The sequence below is a fragment of the Symphalangus syndactylus genome, chromosome 13, assembly GCF_028878055.3.
Source record: "Symphalangus syndactylus isolate Jambi chromosome 13, NHGRI_mSymSyn1-v2.1_pri, whole genome shotgun sequence".
NCBI lineage: Eukaryota > Metazoa > Chordata > Mammalia > Primates > Hylobatidae > Symphalangus > Symphalangus syndactylus.
The window spans coordinates 116,851,382-116,864,994 of NC_072435.2; the positions used below are offsets into that span (position 1 = coordinate 116,851,382).

At 47.2% G+C, this 13,613-nt stretch overlaps 2 long non-coding RNA genes across 2 annotated transcripts in view; both read right to left on the reverse strand.

Annotated features, from left to right (window-relative positions):
• Positions 1-470: 470 nt before the first annotated feature.
• On the reverse strand, positions 471-10,451 carry LOC129460158 (uncharacterized). The gene is made up of 3 exons (XR_008650181.2): positions 10,367-10,451; positions 5,034-5,235; positions 471-600 (listed from the first exon to the last, which is right to left on the reverse strand). It is a non-coding gene; the product is annotated as an uncharacterized lncRNA (long non-coding RNA).
• A 2,102-nt stretch (positions 10,452-12,553) lies between these two features.
• Positions 12,554-13,613, reverse strand: part of LOC134732068 (uncharacterized) — an 82,269-nt gene continuing 81,209 nt past the window's right edge. The window contains exon 3 of the long non-coding RNA XR_010114994.1: positions 12,554-12,658. This is a non-coding gene — a long non-coding RNA (uncharacterized lncRNA). The remainder of the gene's footprint in view (positions 12,659-13,613) is intronic.

Genomic DNA, 13,613 nt, shown 5'->3' on the forward strand with positions numbered 1-13,613 from the left:
CTAGTTTAGCTAAGACTCTTGGTCAAAAGTGATACATGTGCCTGCTCCAATTGGCTTAGGCAATAAAGGGAGGTTATTGGCTCCTAAATCTAGTGAGGTTTCAGGTATGGCTTGATCAGGGTGTTCAAATGATGTCATCAGAAATCCCTCCATCATTGCCCTCTGTTTTTCTCTGAGTCAACTTAACTCCCTGCTGGCATGATGGCCACCAAGAGCTTTAGGCTTATATCCTGCCAGCTTAGCAACTCCAACTCAAAGAGCACCACTTTTTCAATGATTTTAGCCAAAATTCCAAGATTTGTCTCAGACCAACCTGAATCATGTGCCTGCTCTTGAGCAAAGCACAGTAGCCAGGGAAAAATTGTGTTTTCATTGTCTAAGACTAGATCCTGGACCCCCCCCCCGGGACTTGTGGAAGGGGACAGCTCAACCTGAGCCATATCAACTGAGAACACAAGAAGCATGGTCCTACCAAGAGATGTCTATTCCAGGTATGGTGGAGCCTCAGAGGACAGCATGACTCTCTTTCAGCTGGTGGATCAGGGAATGGTCCAATAAGGCACAGCTGTGGACATGAAGGTCTGTTGATTTCAGGTTGAGCTAGAGGGGGATATAGGGCATGGCAGAAAAATCTATCAATCTCTGCTATAGTTAAATATTTGACTATTGGATTGTTTGCAGATCTTGTGAAATCAGTGACCTCTGGGTCATGTAGGAACCCAGCACATTCCCACAGGACACAGCCTAGCAGTTGATCAGAGCAACAGTTCATACCCGAGACCCTGGATTTTCAGACCCTCCCCCAGCCCCCACCAGCCTCTGTCAGTGCCAAGCTGGACGGAACAAACCTCATGAGGTTGGTCGGGCCTCTACCCCGTGGAAAAACACAGAATGGTGATTTTTTGCCTGTACATTCCTGGACAAATAAATTCTCTTTTGGGAGCTTTTTCCTGGCTGGGCTATGTTATATGCCTCAGAGCTGCCCAGATCCCCTGGAAACCCAAAGGTTTCCTTCCATGTGTAGGACTCATTCAGCCCCAGCTCAGAGGACTGCTTCATGGGTCCTGGTGGCAGGAATTCTTGGTTGTCTTCAATGTCTGGATCCCTGATTTTCGGTGGGGAACATGGTCAGCAGAATAAGGACAGCATTTCCTACCTTCTACTCCAGGTAGATGTGACCATGTGACTACACTCTGGCCAGTGACCTGCAAGTGGCAGTGACAGATCACATCCTTCAAGAGAGGAGCATGCCCTCTCTTTCTCCTTTCCTCTTTCTTCCAGGCTTTTTATTTTTTATTTTTTTATTTTTTTTGAAACGGAGTCTCGCTCTGTCACCCGGGCTGGGGTATAGCAGTGTAATCTCGGCTCATTGCAACCTCCACCTCCTGGGTTCAAGCAATTCTCCTGCTTCAGCTTCCCAAGTAGCTGGGATTATAGGCACGTGCCACCATGCCAGGCTCATTTTTTGTATTTTTAGTAAAGACGAGGTTTCACCATGTTGGCCAGCCTGGTCTCGAACTCCTGACCTCAGGTGATCCACCTGCCTCAGCCTCCCAAAGTGCTTCCAGTCTTTTTAGAATTCAGTTCTGGTGGGAACCATTTTGGATCATGCTGATGAAGGTAACACCATAGAGATGGCAGAGCTGGGGTTGAGTCTGGTGGCTCATGCTTGTAATCTTACCACTCTGGGAGGCCGAGGTGGGAGGATTGCTTGAGCCCAGGAGTTTGAGACCAGCCTGGGCAACATAGTGAAACCTCATCTCTACGAATAAACTCTTGGCTCAAGCAATCCTCCCACCTCAGGCTCCCAAGTAGCTGGGCTACAAGCATACACCACCATGCCTGACTAATTAAAAAAAATTTTTTTTGTAGAGACAAGGTCTCACTATGTTGCCCAGGGTGGTCTTGAACTCCTGGCCTCAAGTGATCCTCCTGCCTCGGCCTCCCAAATTGCTGAGATTACAAGCATGAGCCACTGCACATGGTTCATATTCTCAATAGAGTGGTCCCAATTGGCCACTGACCAGCCAATAGTCTGGCTCTCCTGGGCAGATGTTCACCCTGGTCCAAGAAGCCACATCTATGGATATGAAAGTCTGTGATTTCAAATTGAGCTAGAGGGGGAAGTTGGGCATGGCAGAAAAATCTATCAATCTCTGCTACAATTAAGTATTTGAGGCCAGACGAGGTGGTTCATGCCTATAATCCCAGCACTTCAGGAGGCTGAGGCGGGTGGATCACAAGGTCAGGAGTTTAAGACCAGCCTGAACAAGATGGTGAAACCCTGTCTTTACTAAAAATACAAAAATTAGCTGGGCATGGTGGCAGGCGCCTGTAATCTCAGCTACTCGGGAGGCTGAGGCAGAGAATTGCTTGAACCCAGGAGGTGGAGGTTGCAGTGAGCCGAAATCGTGCCATTGCACTCCAGCCTGAGTGACAGAGCGAGATTCTGTCTCAAAAAAAAAAAAAAAAAGTGGAATATTGGATTATTGAACCTTGGCATAGAGTAGCCACTGTCCTTGTCTTCTAAGAGCTTATATCCTATTATTATTTTATTATTAATAATATATCATTATTAATTAATAGCTGCAGTTCACTGAACAGTATTAGATACCAGGCATGGTGCTTGTAATTAGTCATCTCATTGAATTTCCTTAATGAAAATTAGGTAGTCAGAGACCTTTCTTCATGGATCACAACCCCAGGGGCATGTGGGATTTCAGAGATGTGTTTTGGGGAAAGAGGTATAATTATTCAACTTTCAGTTAATTAGCCACTTAGAGAAATTAAGTGGTAGGTGGAGTTGTAAAGGAAGGCAAAGAGCTGGACAGGCAGATGCTAAGTGGGAGACTGTTCCAGGCATAAGAGAAATGGGGGTGGGTACGAAAAAAAGCAAGAGACAGAGAGAGAGTGGAGCCAAGTGAAATTTGGTTTGACTGGATAAAAAGGCCAGTGAAAAGAGGGAGTTTTGGTAAGAGCTATGCCATGGGCAGGGAGAAGTACAGAGATCTTCAATCATGGACTCTATCGCCATCCCCTCTTCTCTTCCTGCAGGTGGGCAGAGCCAAGGTGCCCTCCCTATGCCTTCTTCTTAGGGCCGCCAGCGATCCTGAGCTCATCCTCCTGACCTGCAGACCCCTCGGCTCTGGCCCTCACATCCTGCTTGCGTACCTGCTTTATCCCATGTCACCATCTCCATTCCCCAGCATGGTGACAATCCCAGTTCCTACCCATTCCACTGGCTTCTCCATTTGGCTTGGAGCTCTTTAGCTGGACTGAGACGACTACTCTGATGAGTGCCATGTCACTGGCTCAACAGAATGGGCCCAAGTGAGTCAATGTCATTGACATGAAGGTGCTGTCAGTTTGGTGGGGACCAAGGGAATGAGACTGTGTTTTAGTTGCATTCGTTTGAACAGTTACACACTTGGGGCTTCTTATGCAGATGCTCAGAGAGAAATATGGAAGACGAGATCTCATAGAAAACAGGAAGACATGTTGTAAACGAGTCAGGCCTCCTGGAGTCCAGGACTAGGGAGGAACTCTCTATTGAGGATCACTTGAGGGAGTCTTGGGGCTGGTGGTCTTCACACCACAGCCCTGTAACTCAGCTCCTCTCTTCCTTCTCTCAGCCCCTCTGCTTCTGTTTTTTGTCTCATGTCCTAAATGTCCAACTATTCAGCATAACTTTATTCTGCTTCCCCTCTCTATCCTCTGTAGCAAAATGCACTGTTGGAATTACATTTTTATTTTTATTTTTATTTTTTTAAGACGGAGTCTCACTCATTGCCTAGGCTGGAATGCAGTGGTGTGATCTCGGCTCACTGCAACCTCCACCTCCTAAGTTCAAGTGATTCCCCTGCCTCAGCCTCCTGAGTAGCCGGGACTACAGGTGCCTACCACCATGCCCAGTTAATTTTTTATTTTTAGTAGAGACGGGATTTCACCATGTTGGCCAAGCCGGTCTCGAACCCCTGACCTCAGATGATCCGCCTGCCTTGGCCTCCCAAAATGCTGGGATCACAGGCATGAGCCACTGTGCCCAGCTGGAATTAAATTAATAATTTTTATTTCTGCTTTAGCGAGAGAGGCAGTGACTCACTGATACAAGGAAGGTATTTCCCCTTCCAAGGGTGATGTATTCAGCTTTTGGGTTTAAAAGGAGATGCTATCAGGCACATGTGGCTATCCTGGTAGATTACATAAAAACACAGAAGAAATGCTCTTTGTGTTAAAAGAATAAAAAAGAAAAAACAAAACTTGTTTCCTCAAAAGCTTAAATACAGAATTATCACATGATTCAGCAATTCTACTACAGGCTATATCCCCCCAAAGAACTGAAGGCAGGAACATGAACAGGAATTTGTAGAACCATGTTTATACCAGCATTATCCACAGTAGCCAAAAAAGTGGAAAGAAACTAAATGTTCATCAACGGATTAATAGATAAACAAAATGTGGAATATCTGTACAACAGACTTATTGTTCAGCCTTTAAAAGAAATGAAATTCTGGGCCAGGTGCAGTGGCTCCCGCCTATAATCCCAGCACTTTGGGAGGTCGAGGCAGCAGATTTCTTGAGCCCAGCAACATGACGAAACCCTATCTCTCCAAAAAATACAAAAATTAGCCCAGTGTGGTGATGCACACCTGTAGTTCCAGCTACTGGGAGGCTGAGGTGGGAGGATCGCTTGAGCTCTGGAGGTCGAGGCTGCAGTGAGCTATGATGGTGCCACTGCACTCTAACCCGAATGACAAAGCAAGATCTTGTCTCAAAAAAGAAAGAGAGCGAGAGATAGGAAGGAGGAAGGAAGGAAGGAAGGAAGGAAGGAAGGAAGGAAGGAAGGAAGGAAGGAAGGAAGGGCGGACTAGTGAGAGGCAGTCAACCCATCCATTATTTGAATGAGAGCATCTCTTCTGTGTTAGTTGGACTAAAGGAGAAGCTTCCAGAACTCTCAAGGGGAATGAGAAAATGGAAGGGAATTGAGGCTTTGGTTCTATAAGGCAGTAGACACCTGAGCTACATTCCAGTACCTTATTCCAGGACATATCGATGACCAGGAGGTGCCAGGGCAAGGACACCATAGGAAAGATGCCAGCGTGGGTGGCCCATTGTGTGCTAGATTTGAGACTGATCCCAGCACCCAGGCAGGTGCCTCCAGCAGGCGGATGTTTGCCTGGCTCTGTACTGCAGGGATGCTGTAGTCAGTCTTCTGATCATCACAGAATTCTTTGGCTATGAGTAAATGAAAGCCCAGTTAAAATGACTTAAACAATATTTCAGAGAGAGACAGAGAGAGAAGTCCCAAGGTAGGGTGGCTCCTGGGTTAGTTAACTCAGCGGTTCAAACCAAGTTCTTTCCATCATTCTGCTCTACCACCCAGAGCATGTCATTTCAGAAAGGCCATCTCTTCTTGTGTCTGTTTCTTAGGAGTGACTCCTTCCTTCTTTCCTTCCCTCCTTCCTTCCTTCCTGGCTTCTTTCCTACTTTCCTTCGTTTCCTCTGTCCCTCCCTCCTGCCCTCCCTCCTTCCTTCCTTGATGGGCTCTCACTCTGTTACCCAGGCTGGAGTGCAGCAATGCGCAACCTTGACTCATGTGCTCAAGTGACCCTCCCACATCAGGCTCCCAAGTAGCTGGGACTGTAAGTGTGCACCACCCATGCCTGGCCAATTTTTAGCATTTTTGTAGGCGGGCTTCACTATGTTGCCCAGGCTGGTCTTGAACTCCTGATCTGAAGCAATCCTCCCGTCTCAGCCTCCCAAAGTGCTGAGATTACAAGTGTGAGCCACCGTGCCCAGTCCCTACATCTTTCTTTAGAAGCCCCCCAACAAGTTTCCTCTCACGTTTCGTAGCCATATACTCATTTTCATATCCATTCCTACACCAGTCACCCACAAGCAGAATGAGACTAACGTGATACTCCTGAATTGGGGATGAAGTTGGCTTTCTCTAGGGTTTCAAACCTGAACAAAATTGGGGATTCTGTTAATAAGGAAAATAGAATGGATTATTTATTTATTTATTTATTTATTTATTTATTTATTTATTGAGACAGGGTCTCACTCAGCACTCAAGGCTGGAGTGCAGTAGCATGATCACGGCTCACCTTGACCTCCTGGGCTCAAATGATCCCCTGCAGCCACCACCCAACTTCCAGAGTAACTGGGACTATAGGTGCATGCCCACCACACCTGGTTATTTTTTCTATTTTTTTATAGAGAAAAGGGGTCTCGCTATGTTGCCCAGGCTGGTCTCGAACTCCTGGGCCCAAGGGACCCTCCTGCCTCAGCCTCCCAAAGTGCTAGGATTACAGGCATTAGGCACTGTGCCCTACCTAAAATGGATTTTGAATGGGCAACTAGGAGTGTCTGCTACACCCCTGATACTGACGAGCTCTAAGGATTAACGGACACGTGGGAAGGATTTTTCAAGCACGCTTCTATTACCAATTACCGGGTAGGGATATAACCCAAACTCTGGGTAAATGGTGGCTCACCTACAGATTCTCATTCCAGCCTGTGAGATGGAGAAAGGGAAGAGTGGAGCGTGCTCTTTATTTTTAAGGTCCTGACCTCTGCATACAAAGTTCCTTCTACTTCCTGCCCTGAGTAAGACCGGGCTCTTCCCTGACAGTCCTTGAAGCCCTTCCCAGGGGATGGTGGTCCGTCTGCCACCCCTATGGTGTCCTCTATGCTCCACACCTCTATTTCCAGATCCATAGTCCTCCATCTTGAGTAAGCACTGAGGCTCCTGACATCTGGCTGTACCACCTTCTGTGCCTTCTCATTGATGATGCCTACTCAATCAACCTTTATTCATGCCTACTCATCAATCAATCAATCAACTGTTATTCTCAGAGGGCTTTGGCAACTGGCTTATCCTTCTCGCCCCAGTTCTTACTGCCATATTGGTGACTTTAATGACCCAGGACCTGGCCGAACTCCTGGCCCCTCAGCTCCTGTCCCTTCTTATTCCAATGACCTTCACCTCCACTCTACTTTAGCCACCATCTCCCTGGACCATGTACTGGCCCTCGGTTTCTCCTGGAACGAATCTTCCTCTAAAGTCTCAACATTTCTCGGATCACAGACTTGTACCTTCTGTTCTTTTGATCATTCCAGCTTAGCAGTTCTTTGAACTCCAGAATCCCTTGGCCCTTCCACTTTCTCCCTCTCAGGACCCTCCTTCCTCCAATTCCTTTCTAGTCCAGCCTAGATTCCATGATCTTTGCTATACCCAGTCATGGATGTTGTGAACGACTCCCCGACATCCATTCCAACCCAGACGGTTGGTCCAAGTTGGTCATGGTCATTCCCTGTCTCTTATCAGGAGAGGAACAGTCATGTGACTCACTTCTAGTTCTAGAGGGTAGAGTGAGGTGGGGTAAAGAGGACTCTGGGAAAGATTTTCCCATGAAAGAGAAAAAAGAATTGATGATCTTTCCTTCTGAGGATGAACCCAACAACAAGGGTGGCAGGGCAGAGAGACAGGCAGAACCCAGATCCTTGATGATGTTGTCAAACCACTAAATCAACCCCATCTGAAGTATGTTCCCCCAGGATATCCTAATACATGAAATAATAATTTATTTCATATTTAAGCCAGCTTGAGTCAGGCATTCTGCTACTTTCAGACAAAAGCACCCTAAATAACATAATTTGCAACTTGCAGCAAAAGCCCAGTCCTGGATCAATGTAAATTTCCTTCCATTCTGTTTTTTCACCTGTTCTGCTTAGACTGGTGGAGAAAACAATAGGTCCTCAGTCCTCCAGAAACCTCAGACGTCTCTCTACCCATCCACCATTAGGAGAGCCTCTCCCCATCCATCTCCAGCCTTTGTTTAGGGTTGCAGGAGACCTGCGTTGTTATATGAAGTGGCCAGCTGTCTTGACTAGGAAATTGGTATTTTTTAAAGTTCCCGAGGATAGCATGGGTATTTGGCTTGGGTAGAGGGGAACAGAGGGGAGATCTTGAAGTTAAAAGAAATCTAGCATTCATAAGAAGGTAGGGTAGTTATACCCAGATTAAGTTGAATGAACCAAGTCATTCCCAGTGGCTGAGTTGAGTTAGGGGACAAAGAGAAGCTTCCTGCCCCGTGTTGTGGCCTGGCAGGGGTGCAAGCCCCAGGGAAGGGTGACCTATGGGCAGAGCAATAGAATCAGCCTTTTGCTCCTGTATCTTGGGCCTGACTAGTTACTGTCCCAGTAAAACATGTCGACACCATAACAAACATAGTAGATACCAATGATGACACATCTTAAAACTATGTGAACCAGTTGGCAAGTCCTGGTGGTTGCTGAGTGTGGAGGTGGGAGGCGGTTCCTGTTGGTGGGAAGGCCCCAGGCCCCTACCATAATCTCAGTCACCTAGCCTGTTGGCAATAACAAATTCATGGTCTCTAATTCTCACCACTACCCCAGAATTCCTGTTTTCCCTGTTGGCTCTCTCCTCCCCATTCACCATAGCAACTGTTTTGAATCTTCTCTACACTCACCCCACCTCCCACCTGCCTGCCTTCCCTCTCACTCTCAGGCACCTCTGCCTCCCCTCCCTCCCTCCCTCCCTCCCTCCCTTCCTCCTTCTCTCTCTTTCTTTCTCTCTCTCTTTCTTTCTTTCTCTCTCTCTTTCTTTCTTCTTTCTCTCTCTCTCTCTCTGTCTTTCATTCCTCCCTCCCTCCCTCCTTCCTTCCTTCCTTTGAATCTTCTCTATACTCATCCCACCATCCCACCCACCTGCCTTCCCTCTCACTCTCAGGCAACTCTGCCTCCTATTTCTTTTTCTCTCTGTCTTTCCCTTCTTTCTTTCTTTTTTTTTTCAGGGTCTTGCTGTGTTGCCCAGACTGGGGTGCAGTGGTGCAATCATGGCTCACTGCAGCCTTGACCTCCTGGGCTCAGGTGATTCTCCCTCCTTAGCCTCCCAAGTAGCTGGGACTACTCTGCCTCCTATTTCACACAGAAAATATTTTTTTTATTTTCATTTCGTTATGTTGCCCAGGCTGGTCTCAAACTCTTGACCTCAAGTGATCCTCCTACCTCAGCTTCCCAAGTAGCTGGGACTACAGGTATGAGCCACCACACAAGGCTTCACACAAAATAGATGCCATCTATCTGATTGGGACTATCCTTACCTTCCTTGCTTACCCGCAACTGTTATAGCACTGTCCAATTGAGCTTTCTATACTGCTGGGCAAGTTCTGTATATCTTTGCTGTTCAATATGGTAGCCACTAGCTACATGTGGCTATCAAAATATGGCTTGTACAGCTGAAAACGTGAATTTTAAATTTTACATCATTTTAATTAATTTAAATTGAAGTAGGTATGAGTGGCTGCCCTATTAGGCAGCACCAGTTTAGCATAACTAAAAGAAAAACATTTGTGGATACCAAGGCACTGGGGTTTCTGCTAACCCTCTGACATCCCTAGGCAATAGACTCTTGACCAACTATTATAGGAATTCTGAATTAGGTGATGAGAAGGAAGTAAGAGAGAGTTTAAAAAAAAAAATTACATTCAGCAGGGTGCAGTGGCTCACGCCTGTAATCCTAGCACTTTGGGAGGCCAAGGCGGGCGAATCACAAAGTCAGGAGTTCAAGATCAGCCTGGCCAACATGGTGAAACCTCGTCCCTACTAAAAATACAAAAAAGTTAGCTCGGCGTGGTGGCACGCGCCTGTAATCCCAGCTACTCGGGAGGCTGAGGCAGGAGAATCGCTTGAACCTGGGAGGCGGTGGTTGCAGTGAGTAGAGATCACGCCATTACACTCCAGTCTGGGCGACAGAGTGAGATTCCATCTCAAAAAAAAGGAAAAAGAAATAAAAAAGGCACATTCACTGAGAAATTACCCCGGAGAAATAAAGAGGAAAAAATATTGCTTTGACATGTCGTTTTAGTCGTGCCAGTAATGAAGAAAGAAACCACACAGTGAACCATGGCTGGAACATTGGTTCCATGGTGGTACATGGCTCTGTACACCTGACAGAGAAGGAAAGCCTTGTATCATGGCTGGAAAGCCCCACTGGTACTGACATGCTCACAGCGTCTGTGGGAGGAAAAATGGAACATCAGCCACGTAGAGAAGAGAGTGAGGTGTCATCATCAGTTGAGTAACTTCAAAGAGCGTCCAGTTATCTTTGTTTGCATTTTCTACCTTTCATGCAAAATGTGTGCAACACAATCAGATTGGTAACTTGCATGTCCCATTTTGTGTAGCTGATTTTGCTTACTTTTGGAGACTCTGCTGCTGGGGCAGTCCTGGAGAAATAGCTGAGAGAGCAAACCAGCTGAACACTCATTATTTTCTTAAGCAGTAGATAGCTGCAAAAGCTCCATTTCGTTTCTTAAACAGTTTCTTTCAGTCTCTTTACCTGTAGGTATGCTAGTTTACGAGGACTCCAGATGGCCTCGGAGCTTCAGAACCTTTTGCCAATTATCAGAGGAAGGTAAAGCCTGCTGGAAACCAGAGCAACCCAGAATCAGGGACTCCTTGTTATCTTTAGACCATTAATATATCATTATAATACTAAAATTCCCACCCATAGAAGAAAATTACTATTTTTTTTTCCTTTTTTGAGACGGAGTCTTGCTTTGTCACCCAGGCTGGAGTGCAGTGGTACAATCTTGGCTCACTCCAACCTCCACCTCCTGGGTTCAAGTGATTCTCCTGTCTCAGCCTCCCGAGTAGCTGGGATTACAGGTGTGAGGCACCACACCTGGCTAATCTTTGTAGAAAATTGCCATTTTCTAAACATGCATCCTGTGAAGAGACATGTTTATGATTTGCACCTGCACATCTAAAGTTCCTCCCTACACAAACATACAAACCTCCCCGCCCCATATCTAACTCCTTAAAATTCCCCAGCTACCCACAACTTGGGGAGGAGGTGTCTCTGGAGCAAGAGGTCATTCCTTCTCCTTCTCTGGCCAAAGAATAAATCCTGCTTGCCTTCCCCCACCCCACCCCCCAATTTGTGTGTTCTTTCTTTGCAACTGATACGAAGTAGGGAAAGGACTCAGTTTACCCATGGCAGTTCTATCACATTTTAAATAGTTATACACCTTGGCAAATCTGTAAACTTTGAGCACATTTTCCTGTCTCCTCTGACCTCCCCTGAATGAGCAACCAATTGTTTAAAGATCCTATTTGGAGGCCGGGCGCAGTGGCTCACGCCTGTAATCTCAGCACTTTGGGAGGCCGAGGTGGGCGGATCACGAGGTCAGGAGATCGAGACCATCCTGGCTAACACAGTGAGACCCCGTCTCTACTAAAAATACAAAAAACTAGCCGGGCGAGGTGGCGGGCGCCTGTAGTCCCAGCTACTCAGGAGGCTGAGGCAGGAGAATGGCGTGAACCCCGGGAGGCAGAGCCTGCAGTGAGCGGAGAAGGCGCCACTACACGCCAGCCTGGGCGACAGCAAGACTCCACCTCAAAAAAAAAAAAAAAGATCCAATTTGGAGAAATTTCTTTCTCCCCTGATTTAAATGCTTTTATTATACACTAAGTTCCTACTCTTTTTTTTTTTTTTTTTTTTTCATTATTGCATACACAGTCTCACTCTGTGGCCCAGGCTGGAGTACAGTGACATAACCTTGGCTCACTGCAGCCTTGACCTTCCGGGGTCAAACGATCCTCCCATTTCAGCCTTTCGAGAAGCTGGAACTACAGGTGTGCACTCCCACAACTGGCTAATTGTTTTATTTTTTTATAGAGACAGGGTTTTGCCATGTTGCCCAGGCTGGTCCCAAACTTCTGGGCTCAAGCAATCCTCCTGCCTTGGCCTCCCAAAGTGCTGAGACTACAGGTAGGAGCCACCGCACCCAGACTGCACCTATCTTTGTGTGTAATACTTGACTCCACTCTGTTCCAATAATGTATCTGTCAGTTCCCTTACTAGAGCTGCTTTAATTACACAGCTTTACCATTGCTCTTAATATCTCCGTGGCCGCCGGTTTATTTGTGAAGTGTTCATCCCGTGGCCTCTGGGAACTCACTGTCTCCCGGATTTCCTCTCCTCCCTAATCTGCCTCAGCTTAGTCTCCTTCGTGTTGGTGTCCTTCAGGGATCTGTCGTCGGTCCCCCTCCATGTCACTGTACCCTCTCCCTGGGCAGACCCCTGGCTCCACTCTTACCCCTTCCGCCCGTTTTCCAAGGTGCAGCTAGAGTGCTCTGACTGAGCTGCAAATGAGATCATGCACACCCGTTTATAAACCCACCTACTGTTCTCAGGGTAAATTCCAGACAGACTCTTTAACACCAGCACATAAGGCTGGACGAGATTCAGGTGCAAGTAGTTTGTTTGGGAGGTGACCCAGGAAGAGGAGTGGGGAAGTGAGACAAGGAAGGGAAGGCAGTCAACACAGGAAGCATTAAAGAGTAGGTCAGGAGGCCGGACGCAGTGGCTCACGCCTGTAATCCCAGCCCTTTGGGAGGCTGAGGCGGGCGGATCACCTGAGGTCGGCAGTTCTAGACCAGCCAGGGCAACACAGTGAAACTCCAACTCTACTAAAAATACAAAAATTAGCCAGGAGTGGTGGCACGCGCCTGTAGTCCCAGCTACTAGGGAGGCTGAGGCAGAGGAATCGCTTGAACCCGGGAGGCAGAGGTTGCAGTGAGCCGAGATCGCGCCACTGCACTCCAGCCTGGACGACAGAGCAAGACACTGAAAATAAATAAAACTAATTAATTAATTAAAGAGCGGGTCACGGCTGTGGGCATCTGGGCTCAGTCCCCCTCAGGCCCTCTGGAGACTGCCTAGACTTGTCTCAGAGTTGTCCCACCTGGGGGAGGAATTGGGGTATTTAACCAGCAGTCCCTCAGCCTTGGAGCCTCTATTCTCTGAGTCACATCTTCATTCTCTCTCTCCCTCTCACTCTCCCTCTCTCTCTCTTCCCACCCCTCTCCTCGATCTGTCTCTGCCCTTCGGCCTTTCTTTCCTCCCTCCCTTCTCCCCTCACAGACGTTGGCCCTTGACGACGCCATGTTTGATTATGGCCCCGCCCACAGCCATAGCTGATTGGACCAGGGATAAAGAATTAGGCCAATCAGATTCATTCCCCTTGAGTTCTGGAACTGGGCAGGGGATCCGGGCTTGCATTTGAACTGTGGAACCTAACTTGGAGAGCATTGCTGAACCACGTGCCCTGGGAGAAACAGAGGAAGCCAGTGTTTAGAGAGACTCGCAATGGGCACACAGAGACAAACAGAGGCGGGCTTCAGACAAACTGAAAGAGCAACCTCGGCACAGGACAGTTTGGTTTCTGATTCTACTAATAGGTTCTCATGAGGTTGGGCACATTTCCTGCACTTGCAGTCTGTGAGAGAAGTGTTTCCTCAAAAAAAAAACTCCCTTTTCTGCTGAAGAATGTCACTTGATTTTCTGTGAATTGTAAACACACCCACACACTCACAAGACTAAGAAATCCACCATTCAATCCCCAATTTTTTTTTTTTTTTTGGTAACTTTACATTGTTTCCATCACGAAGTCAGAACATTTCATTGCTGCTGTGAGACTCTCCAGAGTTCTCATTGAAGAGTTCAAGACAATGGCTGTTCCGTTAGCCTCGATCTCTGAGTGATTACAGAGAGCAGAGCCTTCTGGGAGACCCACGATGGA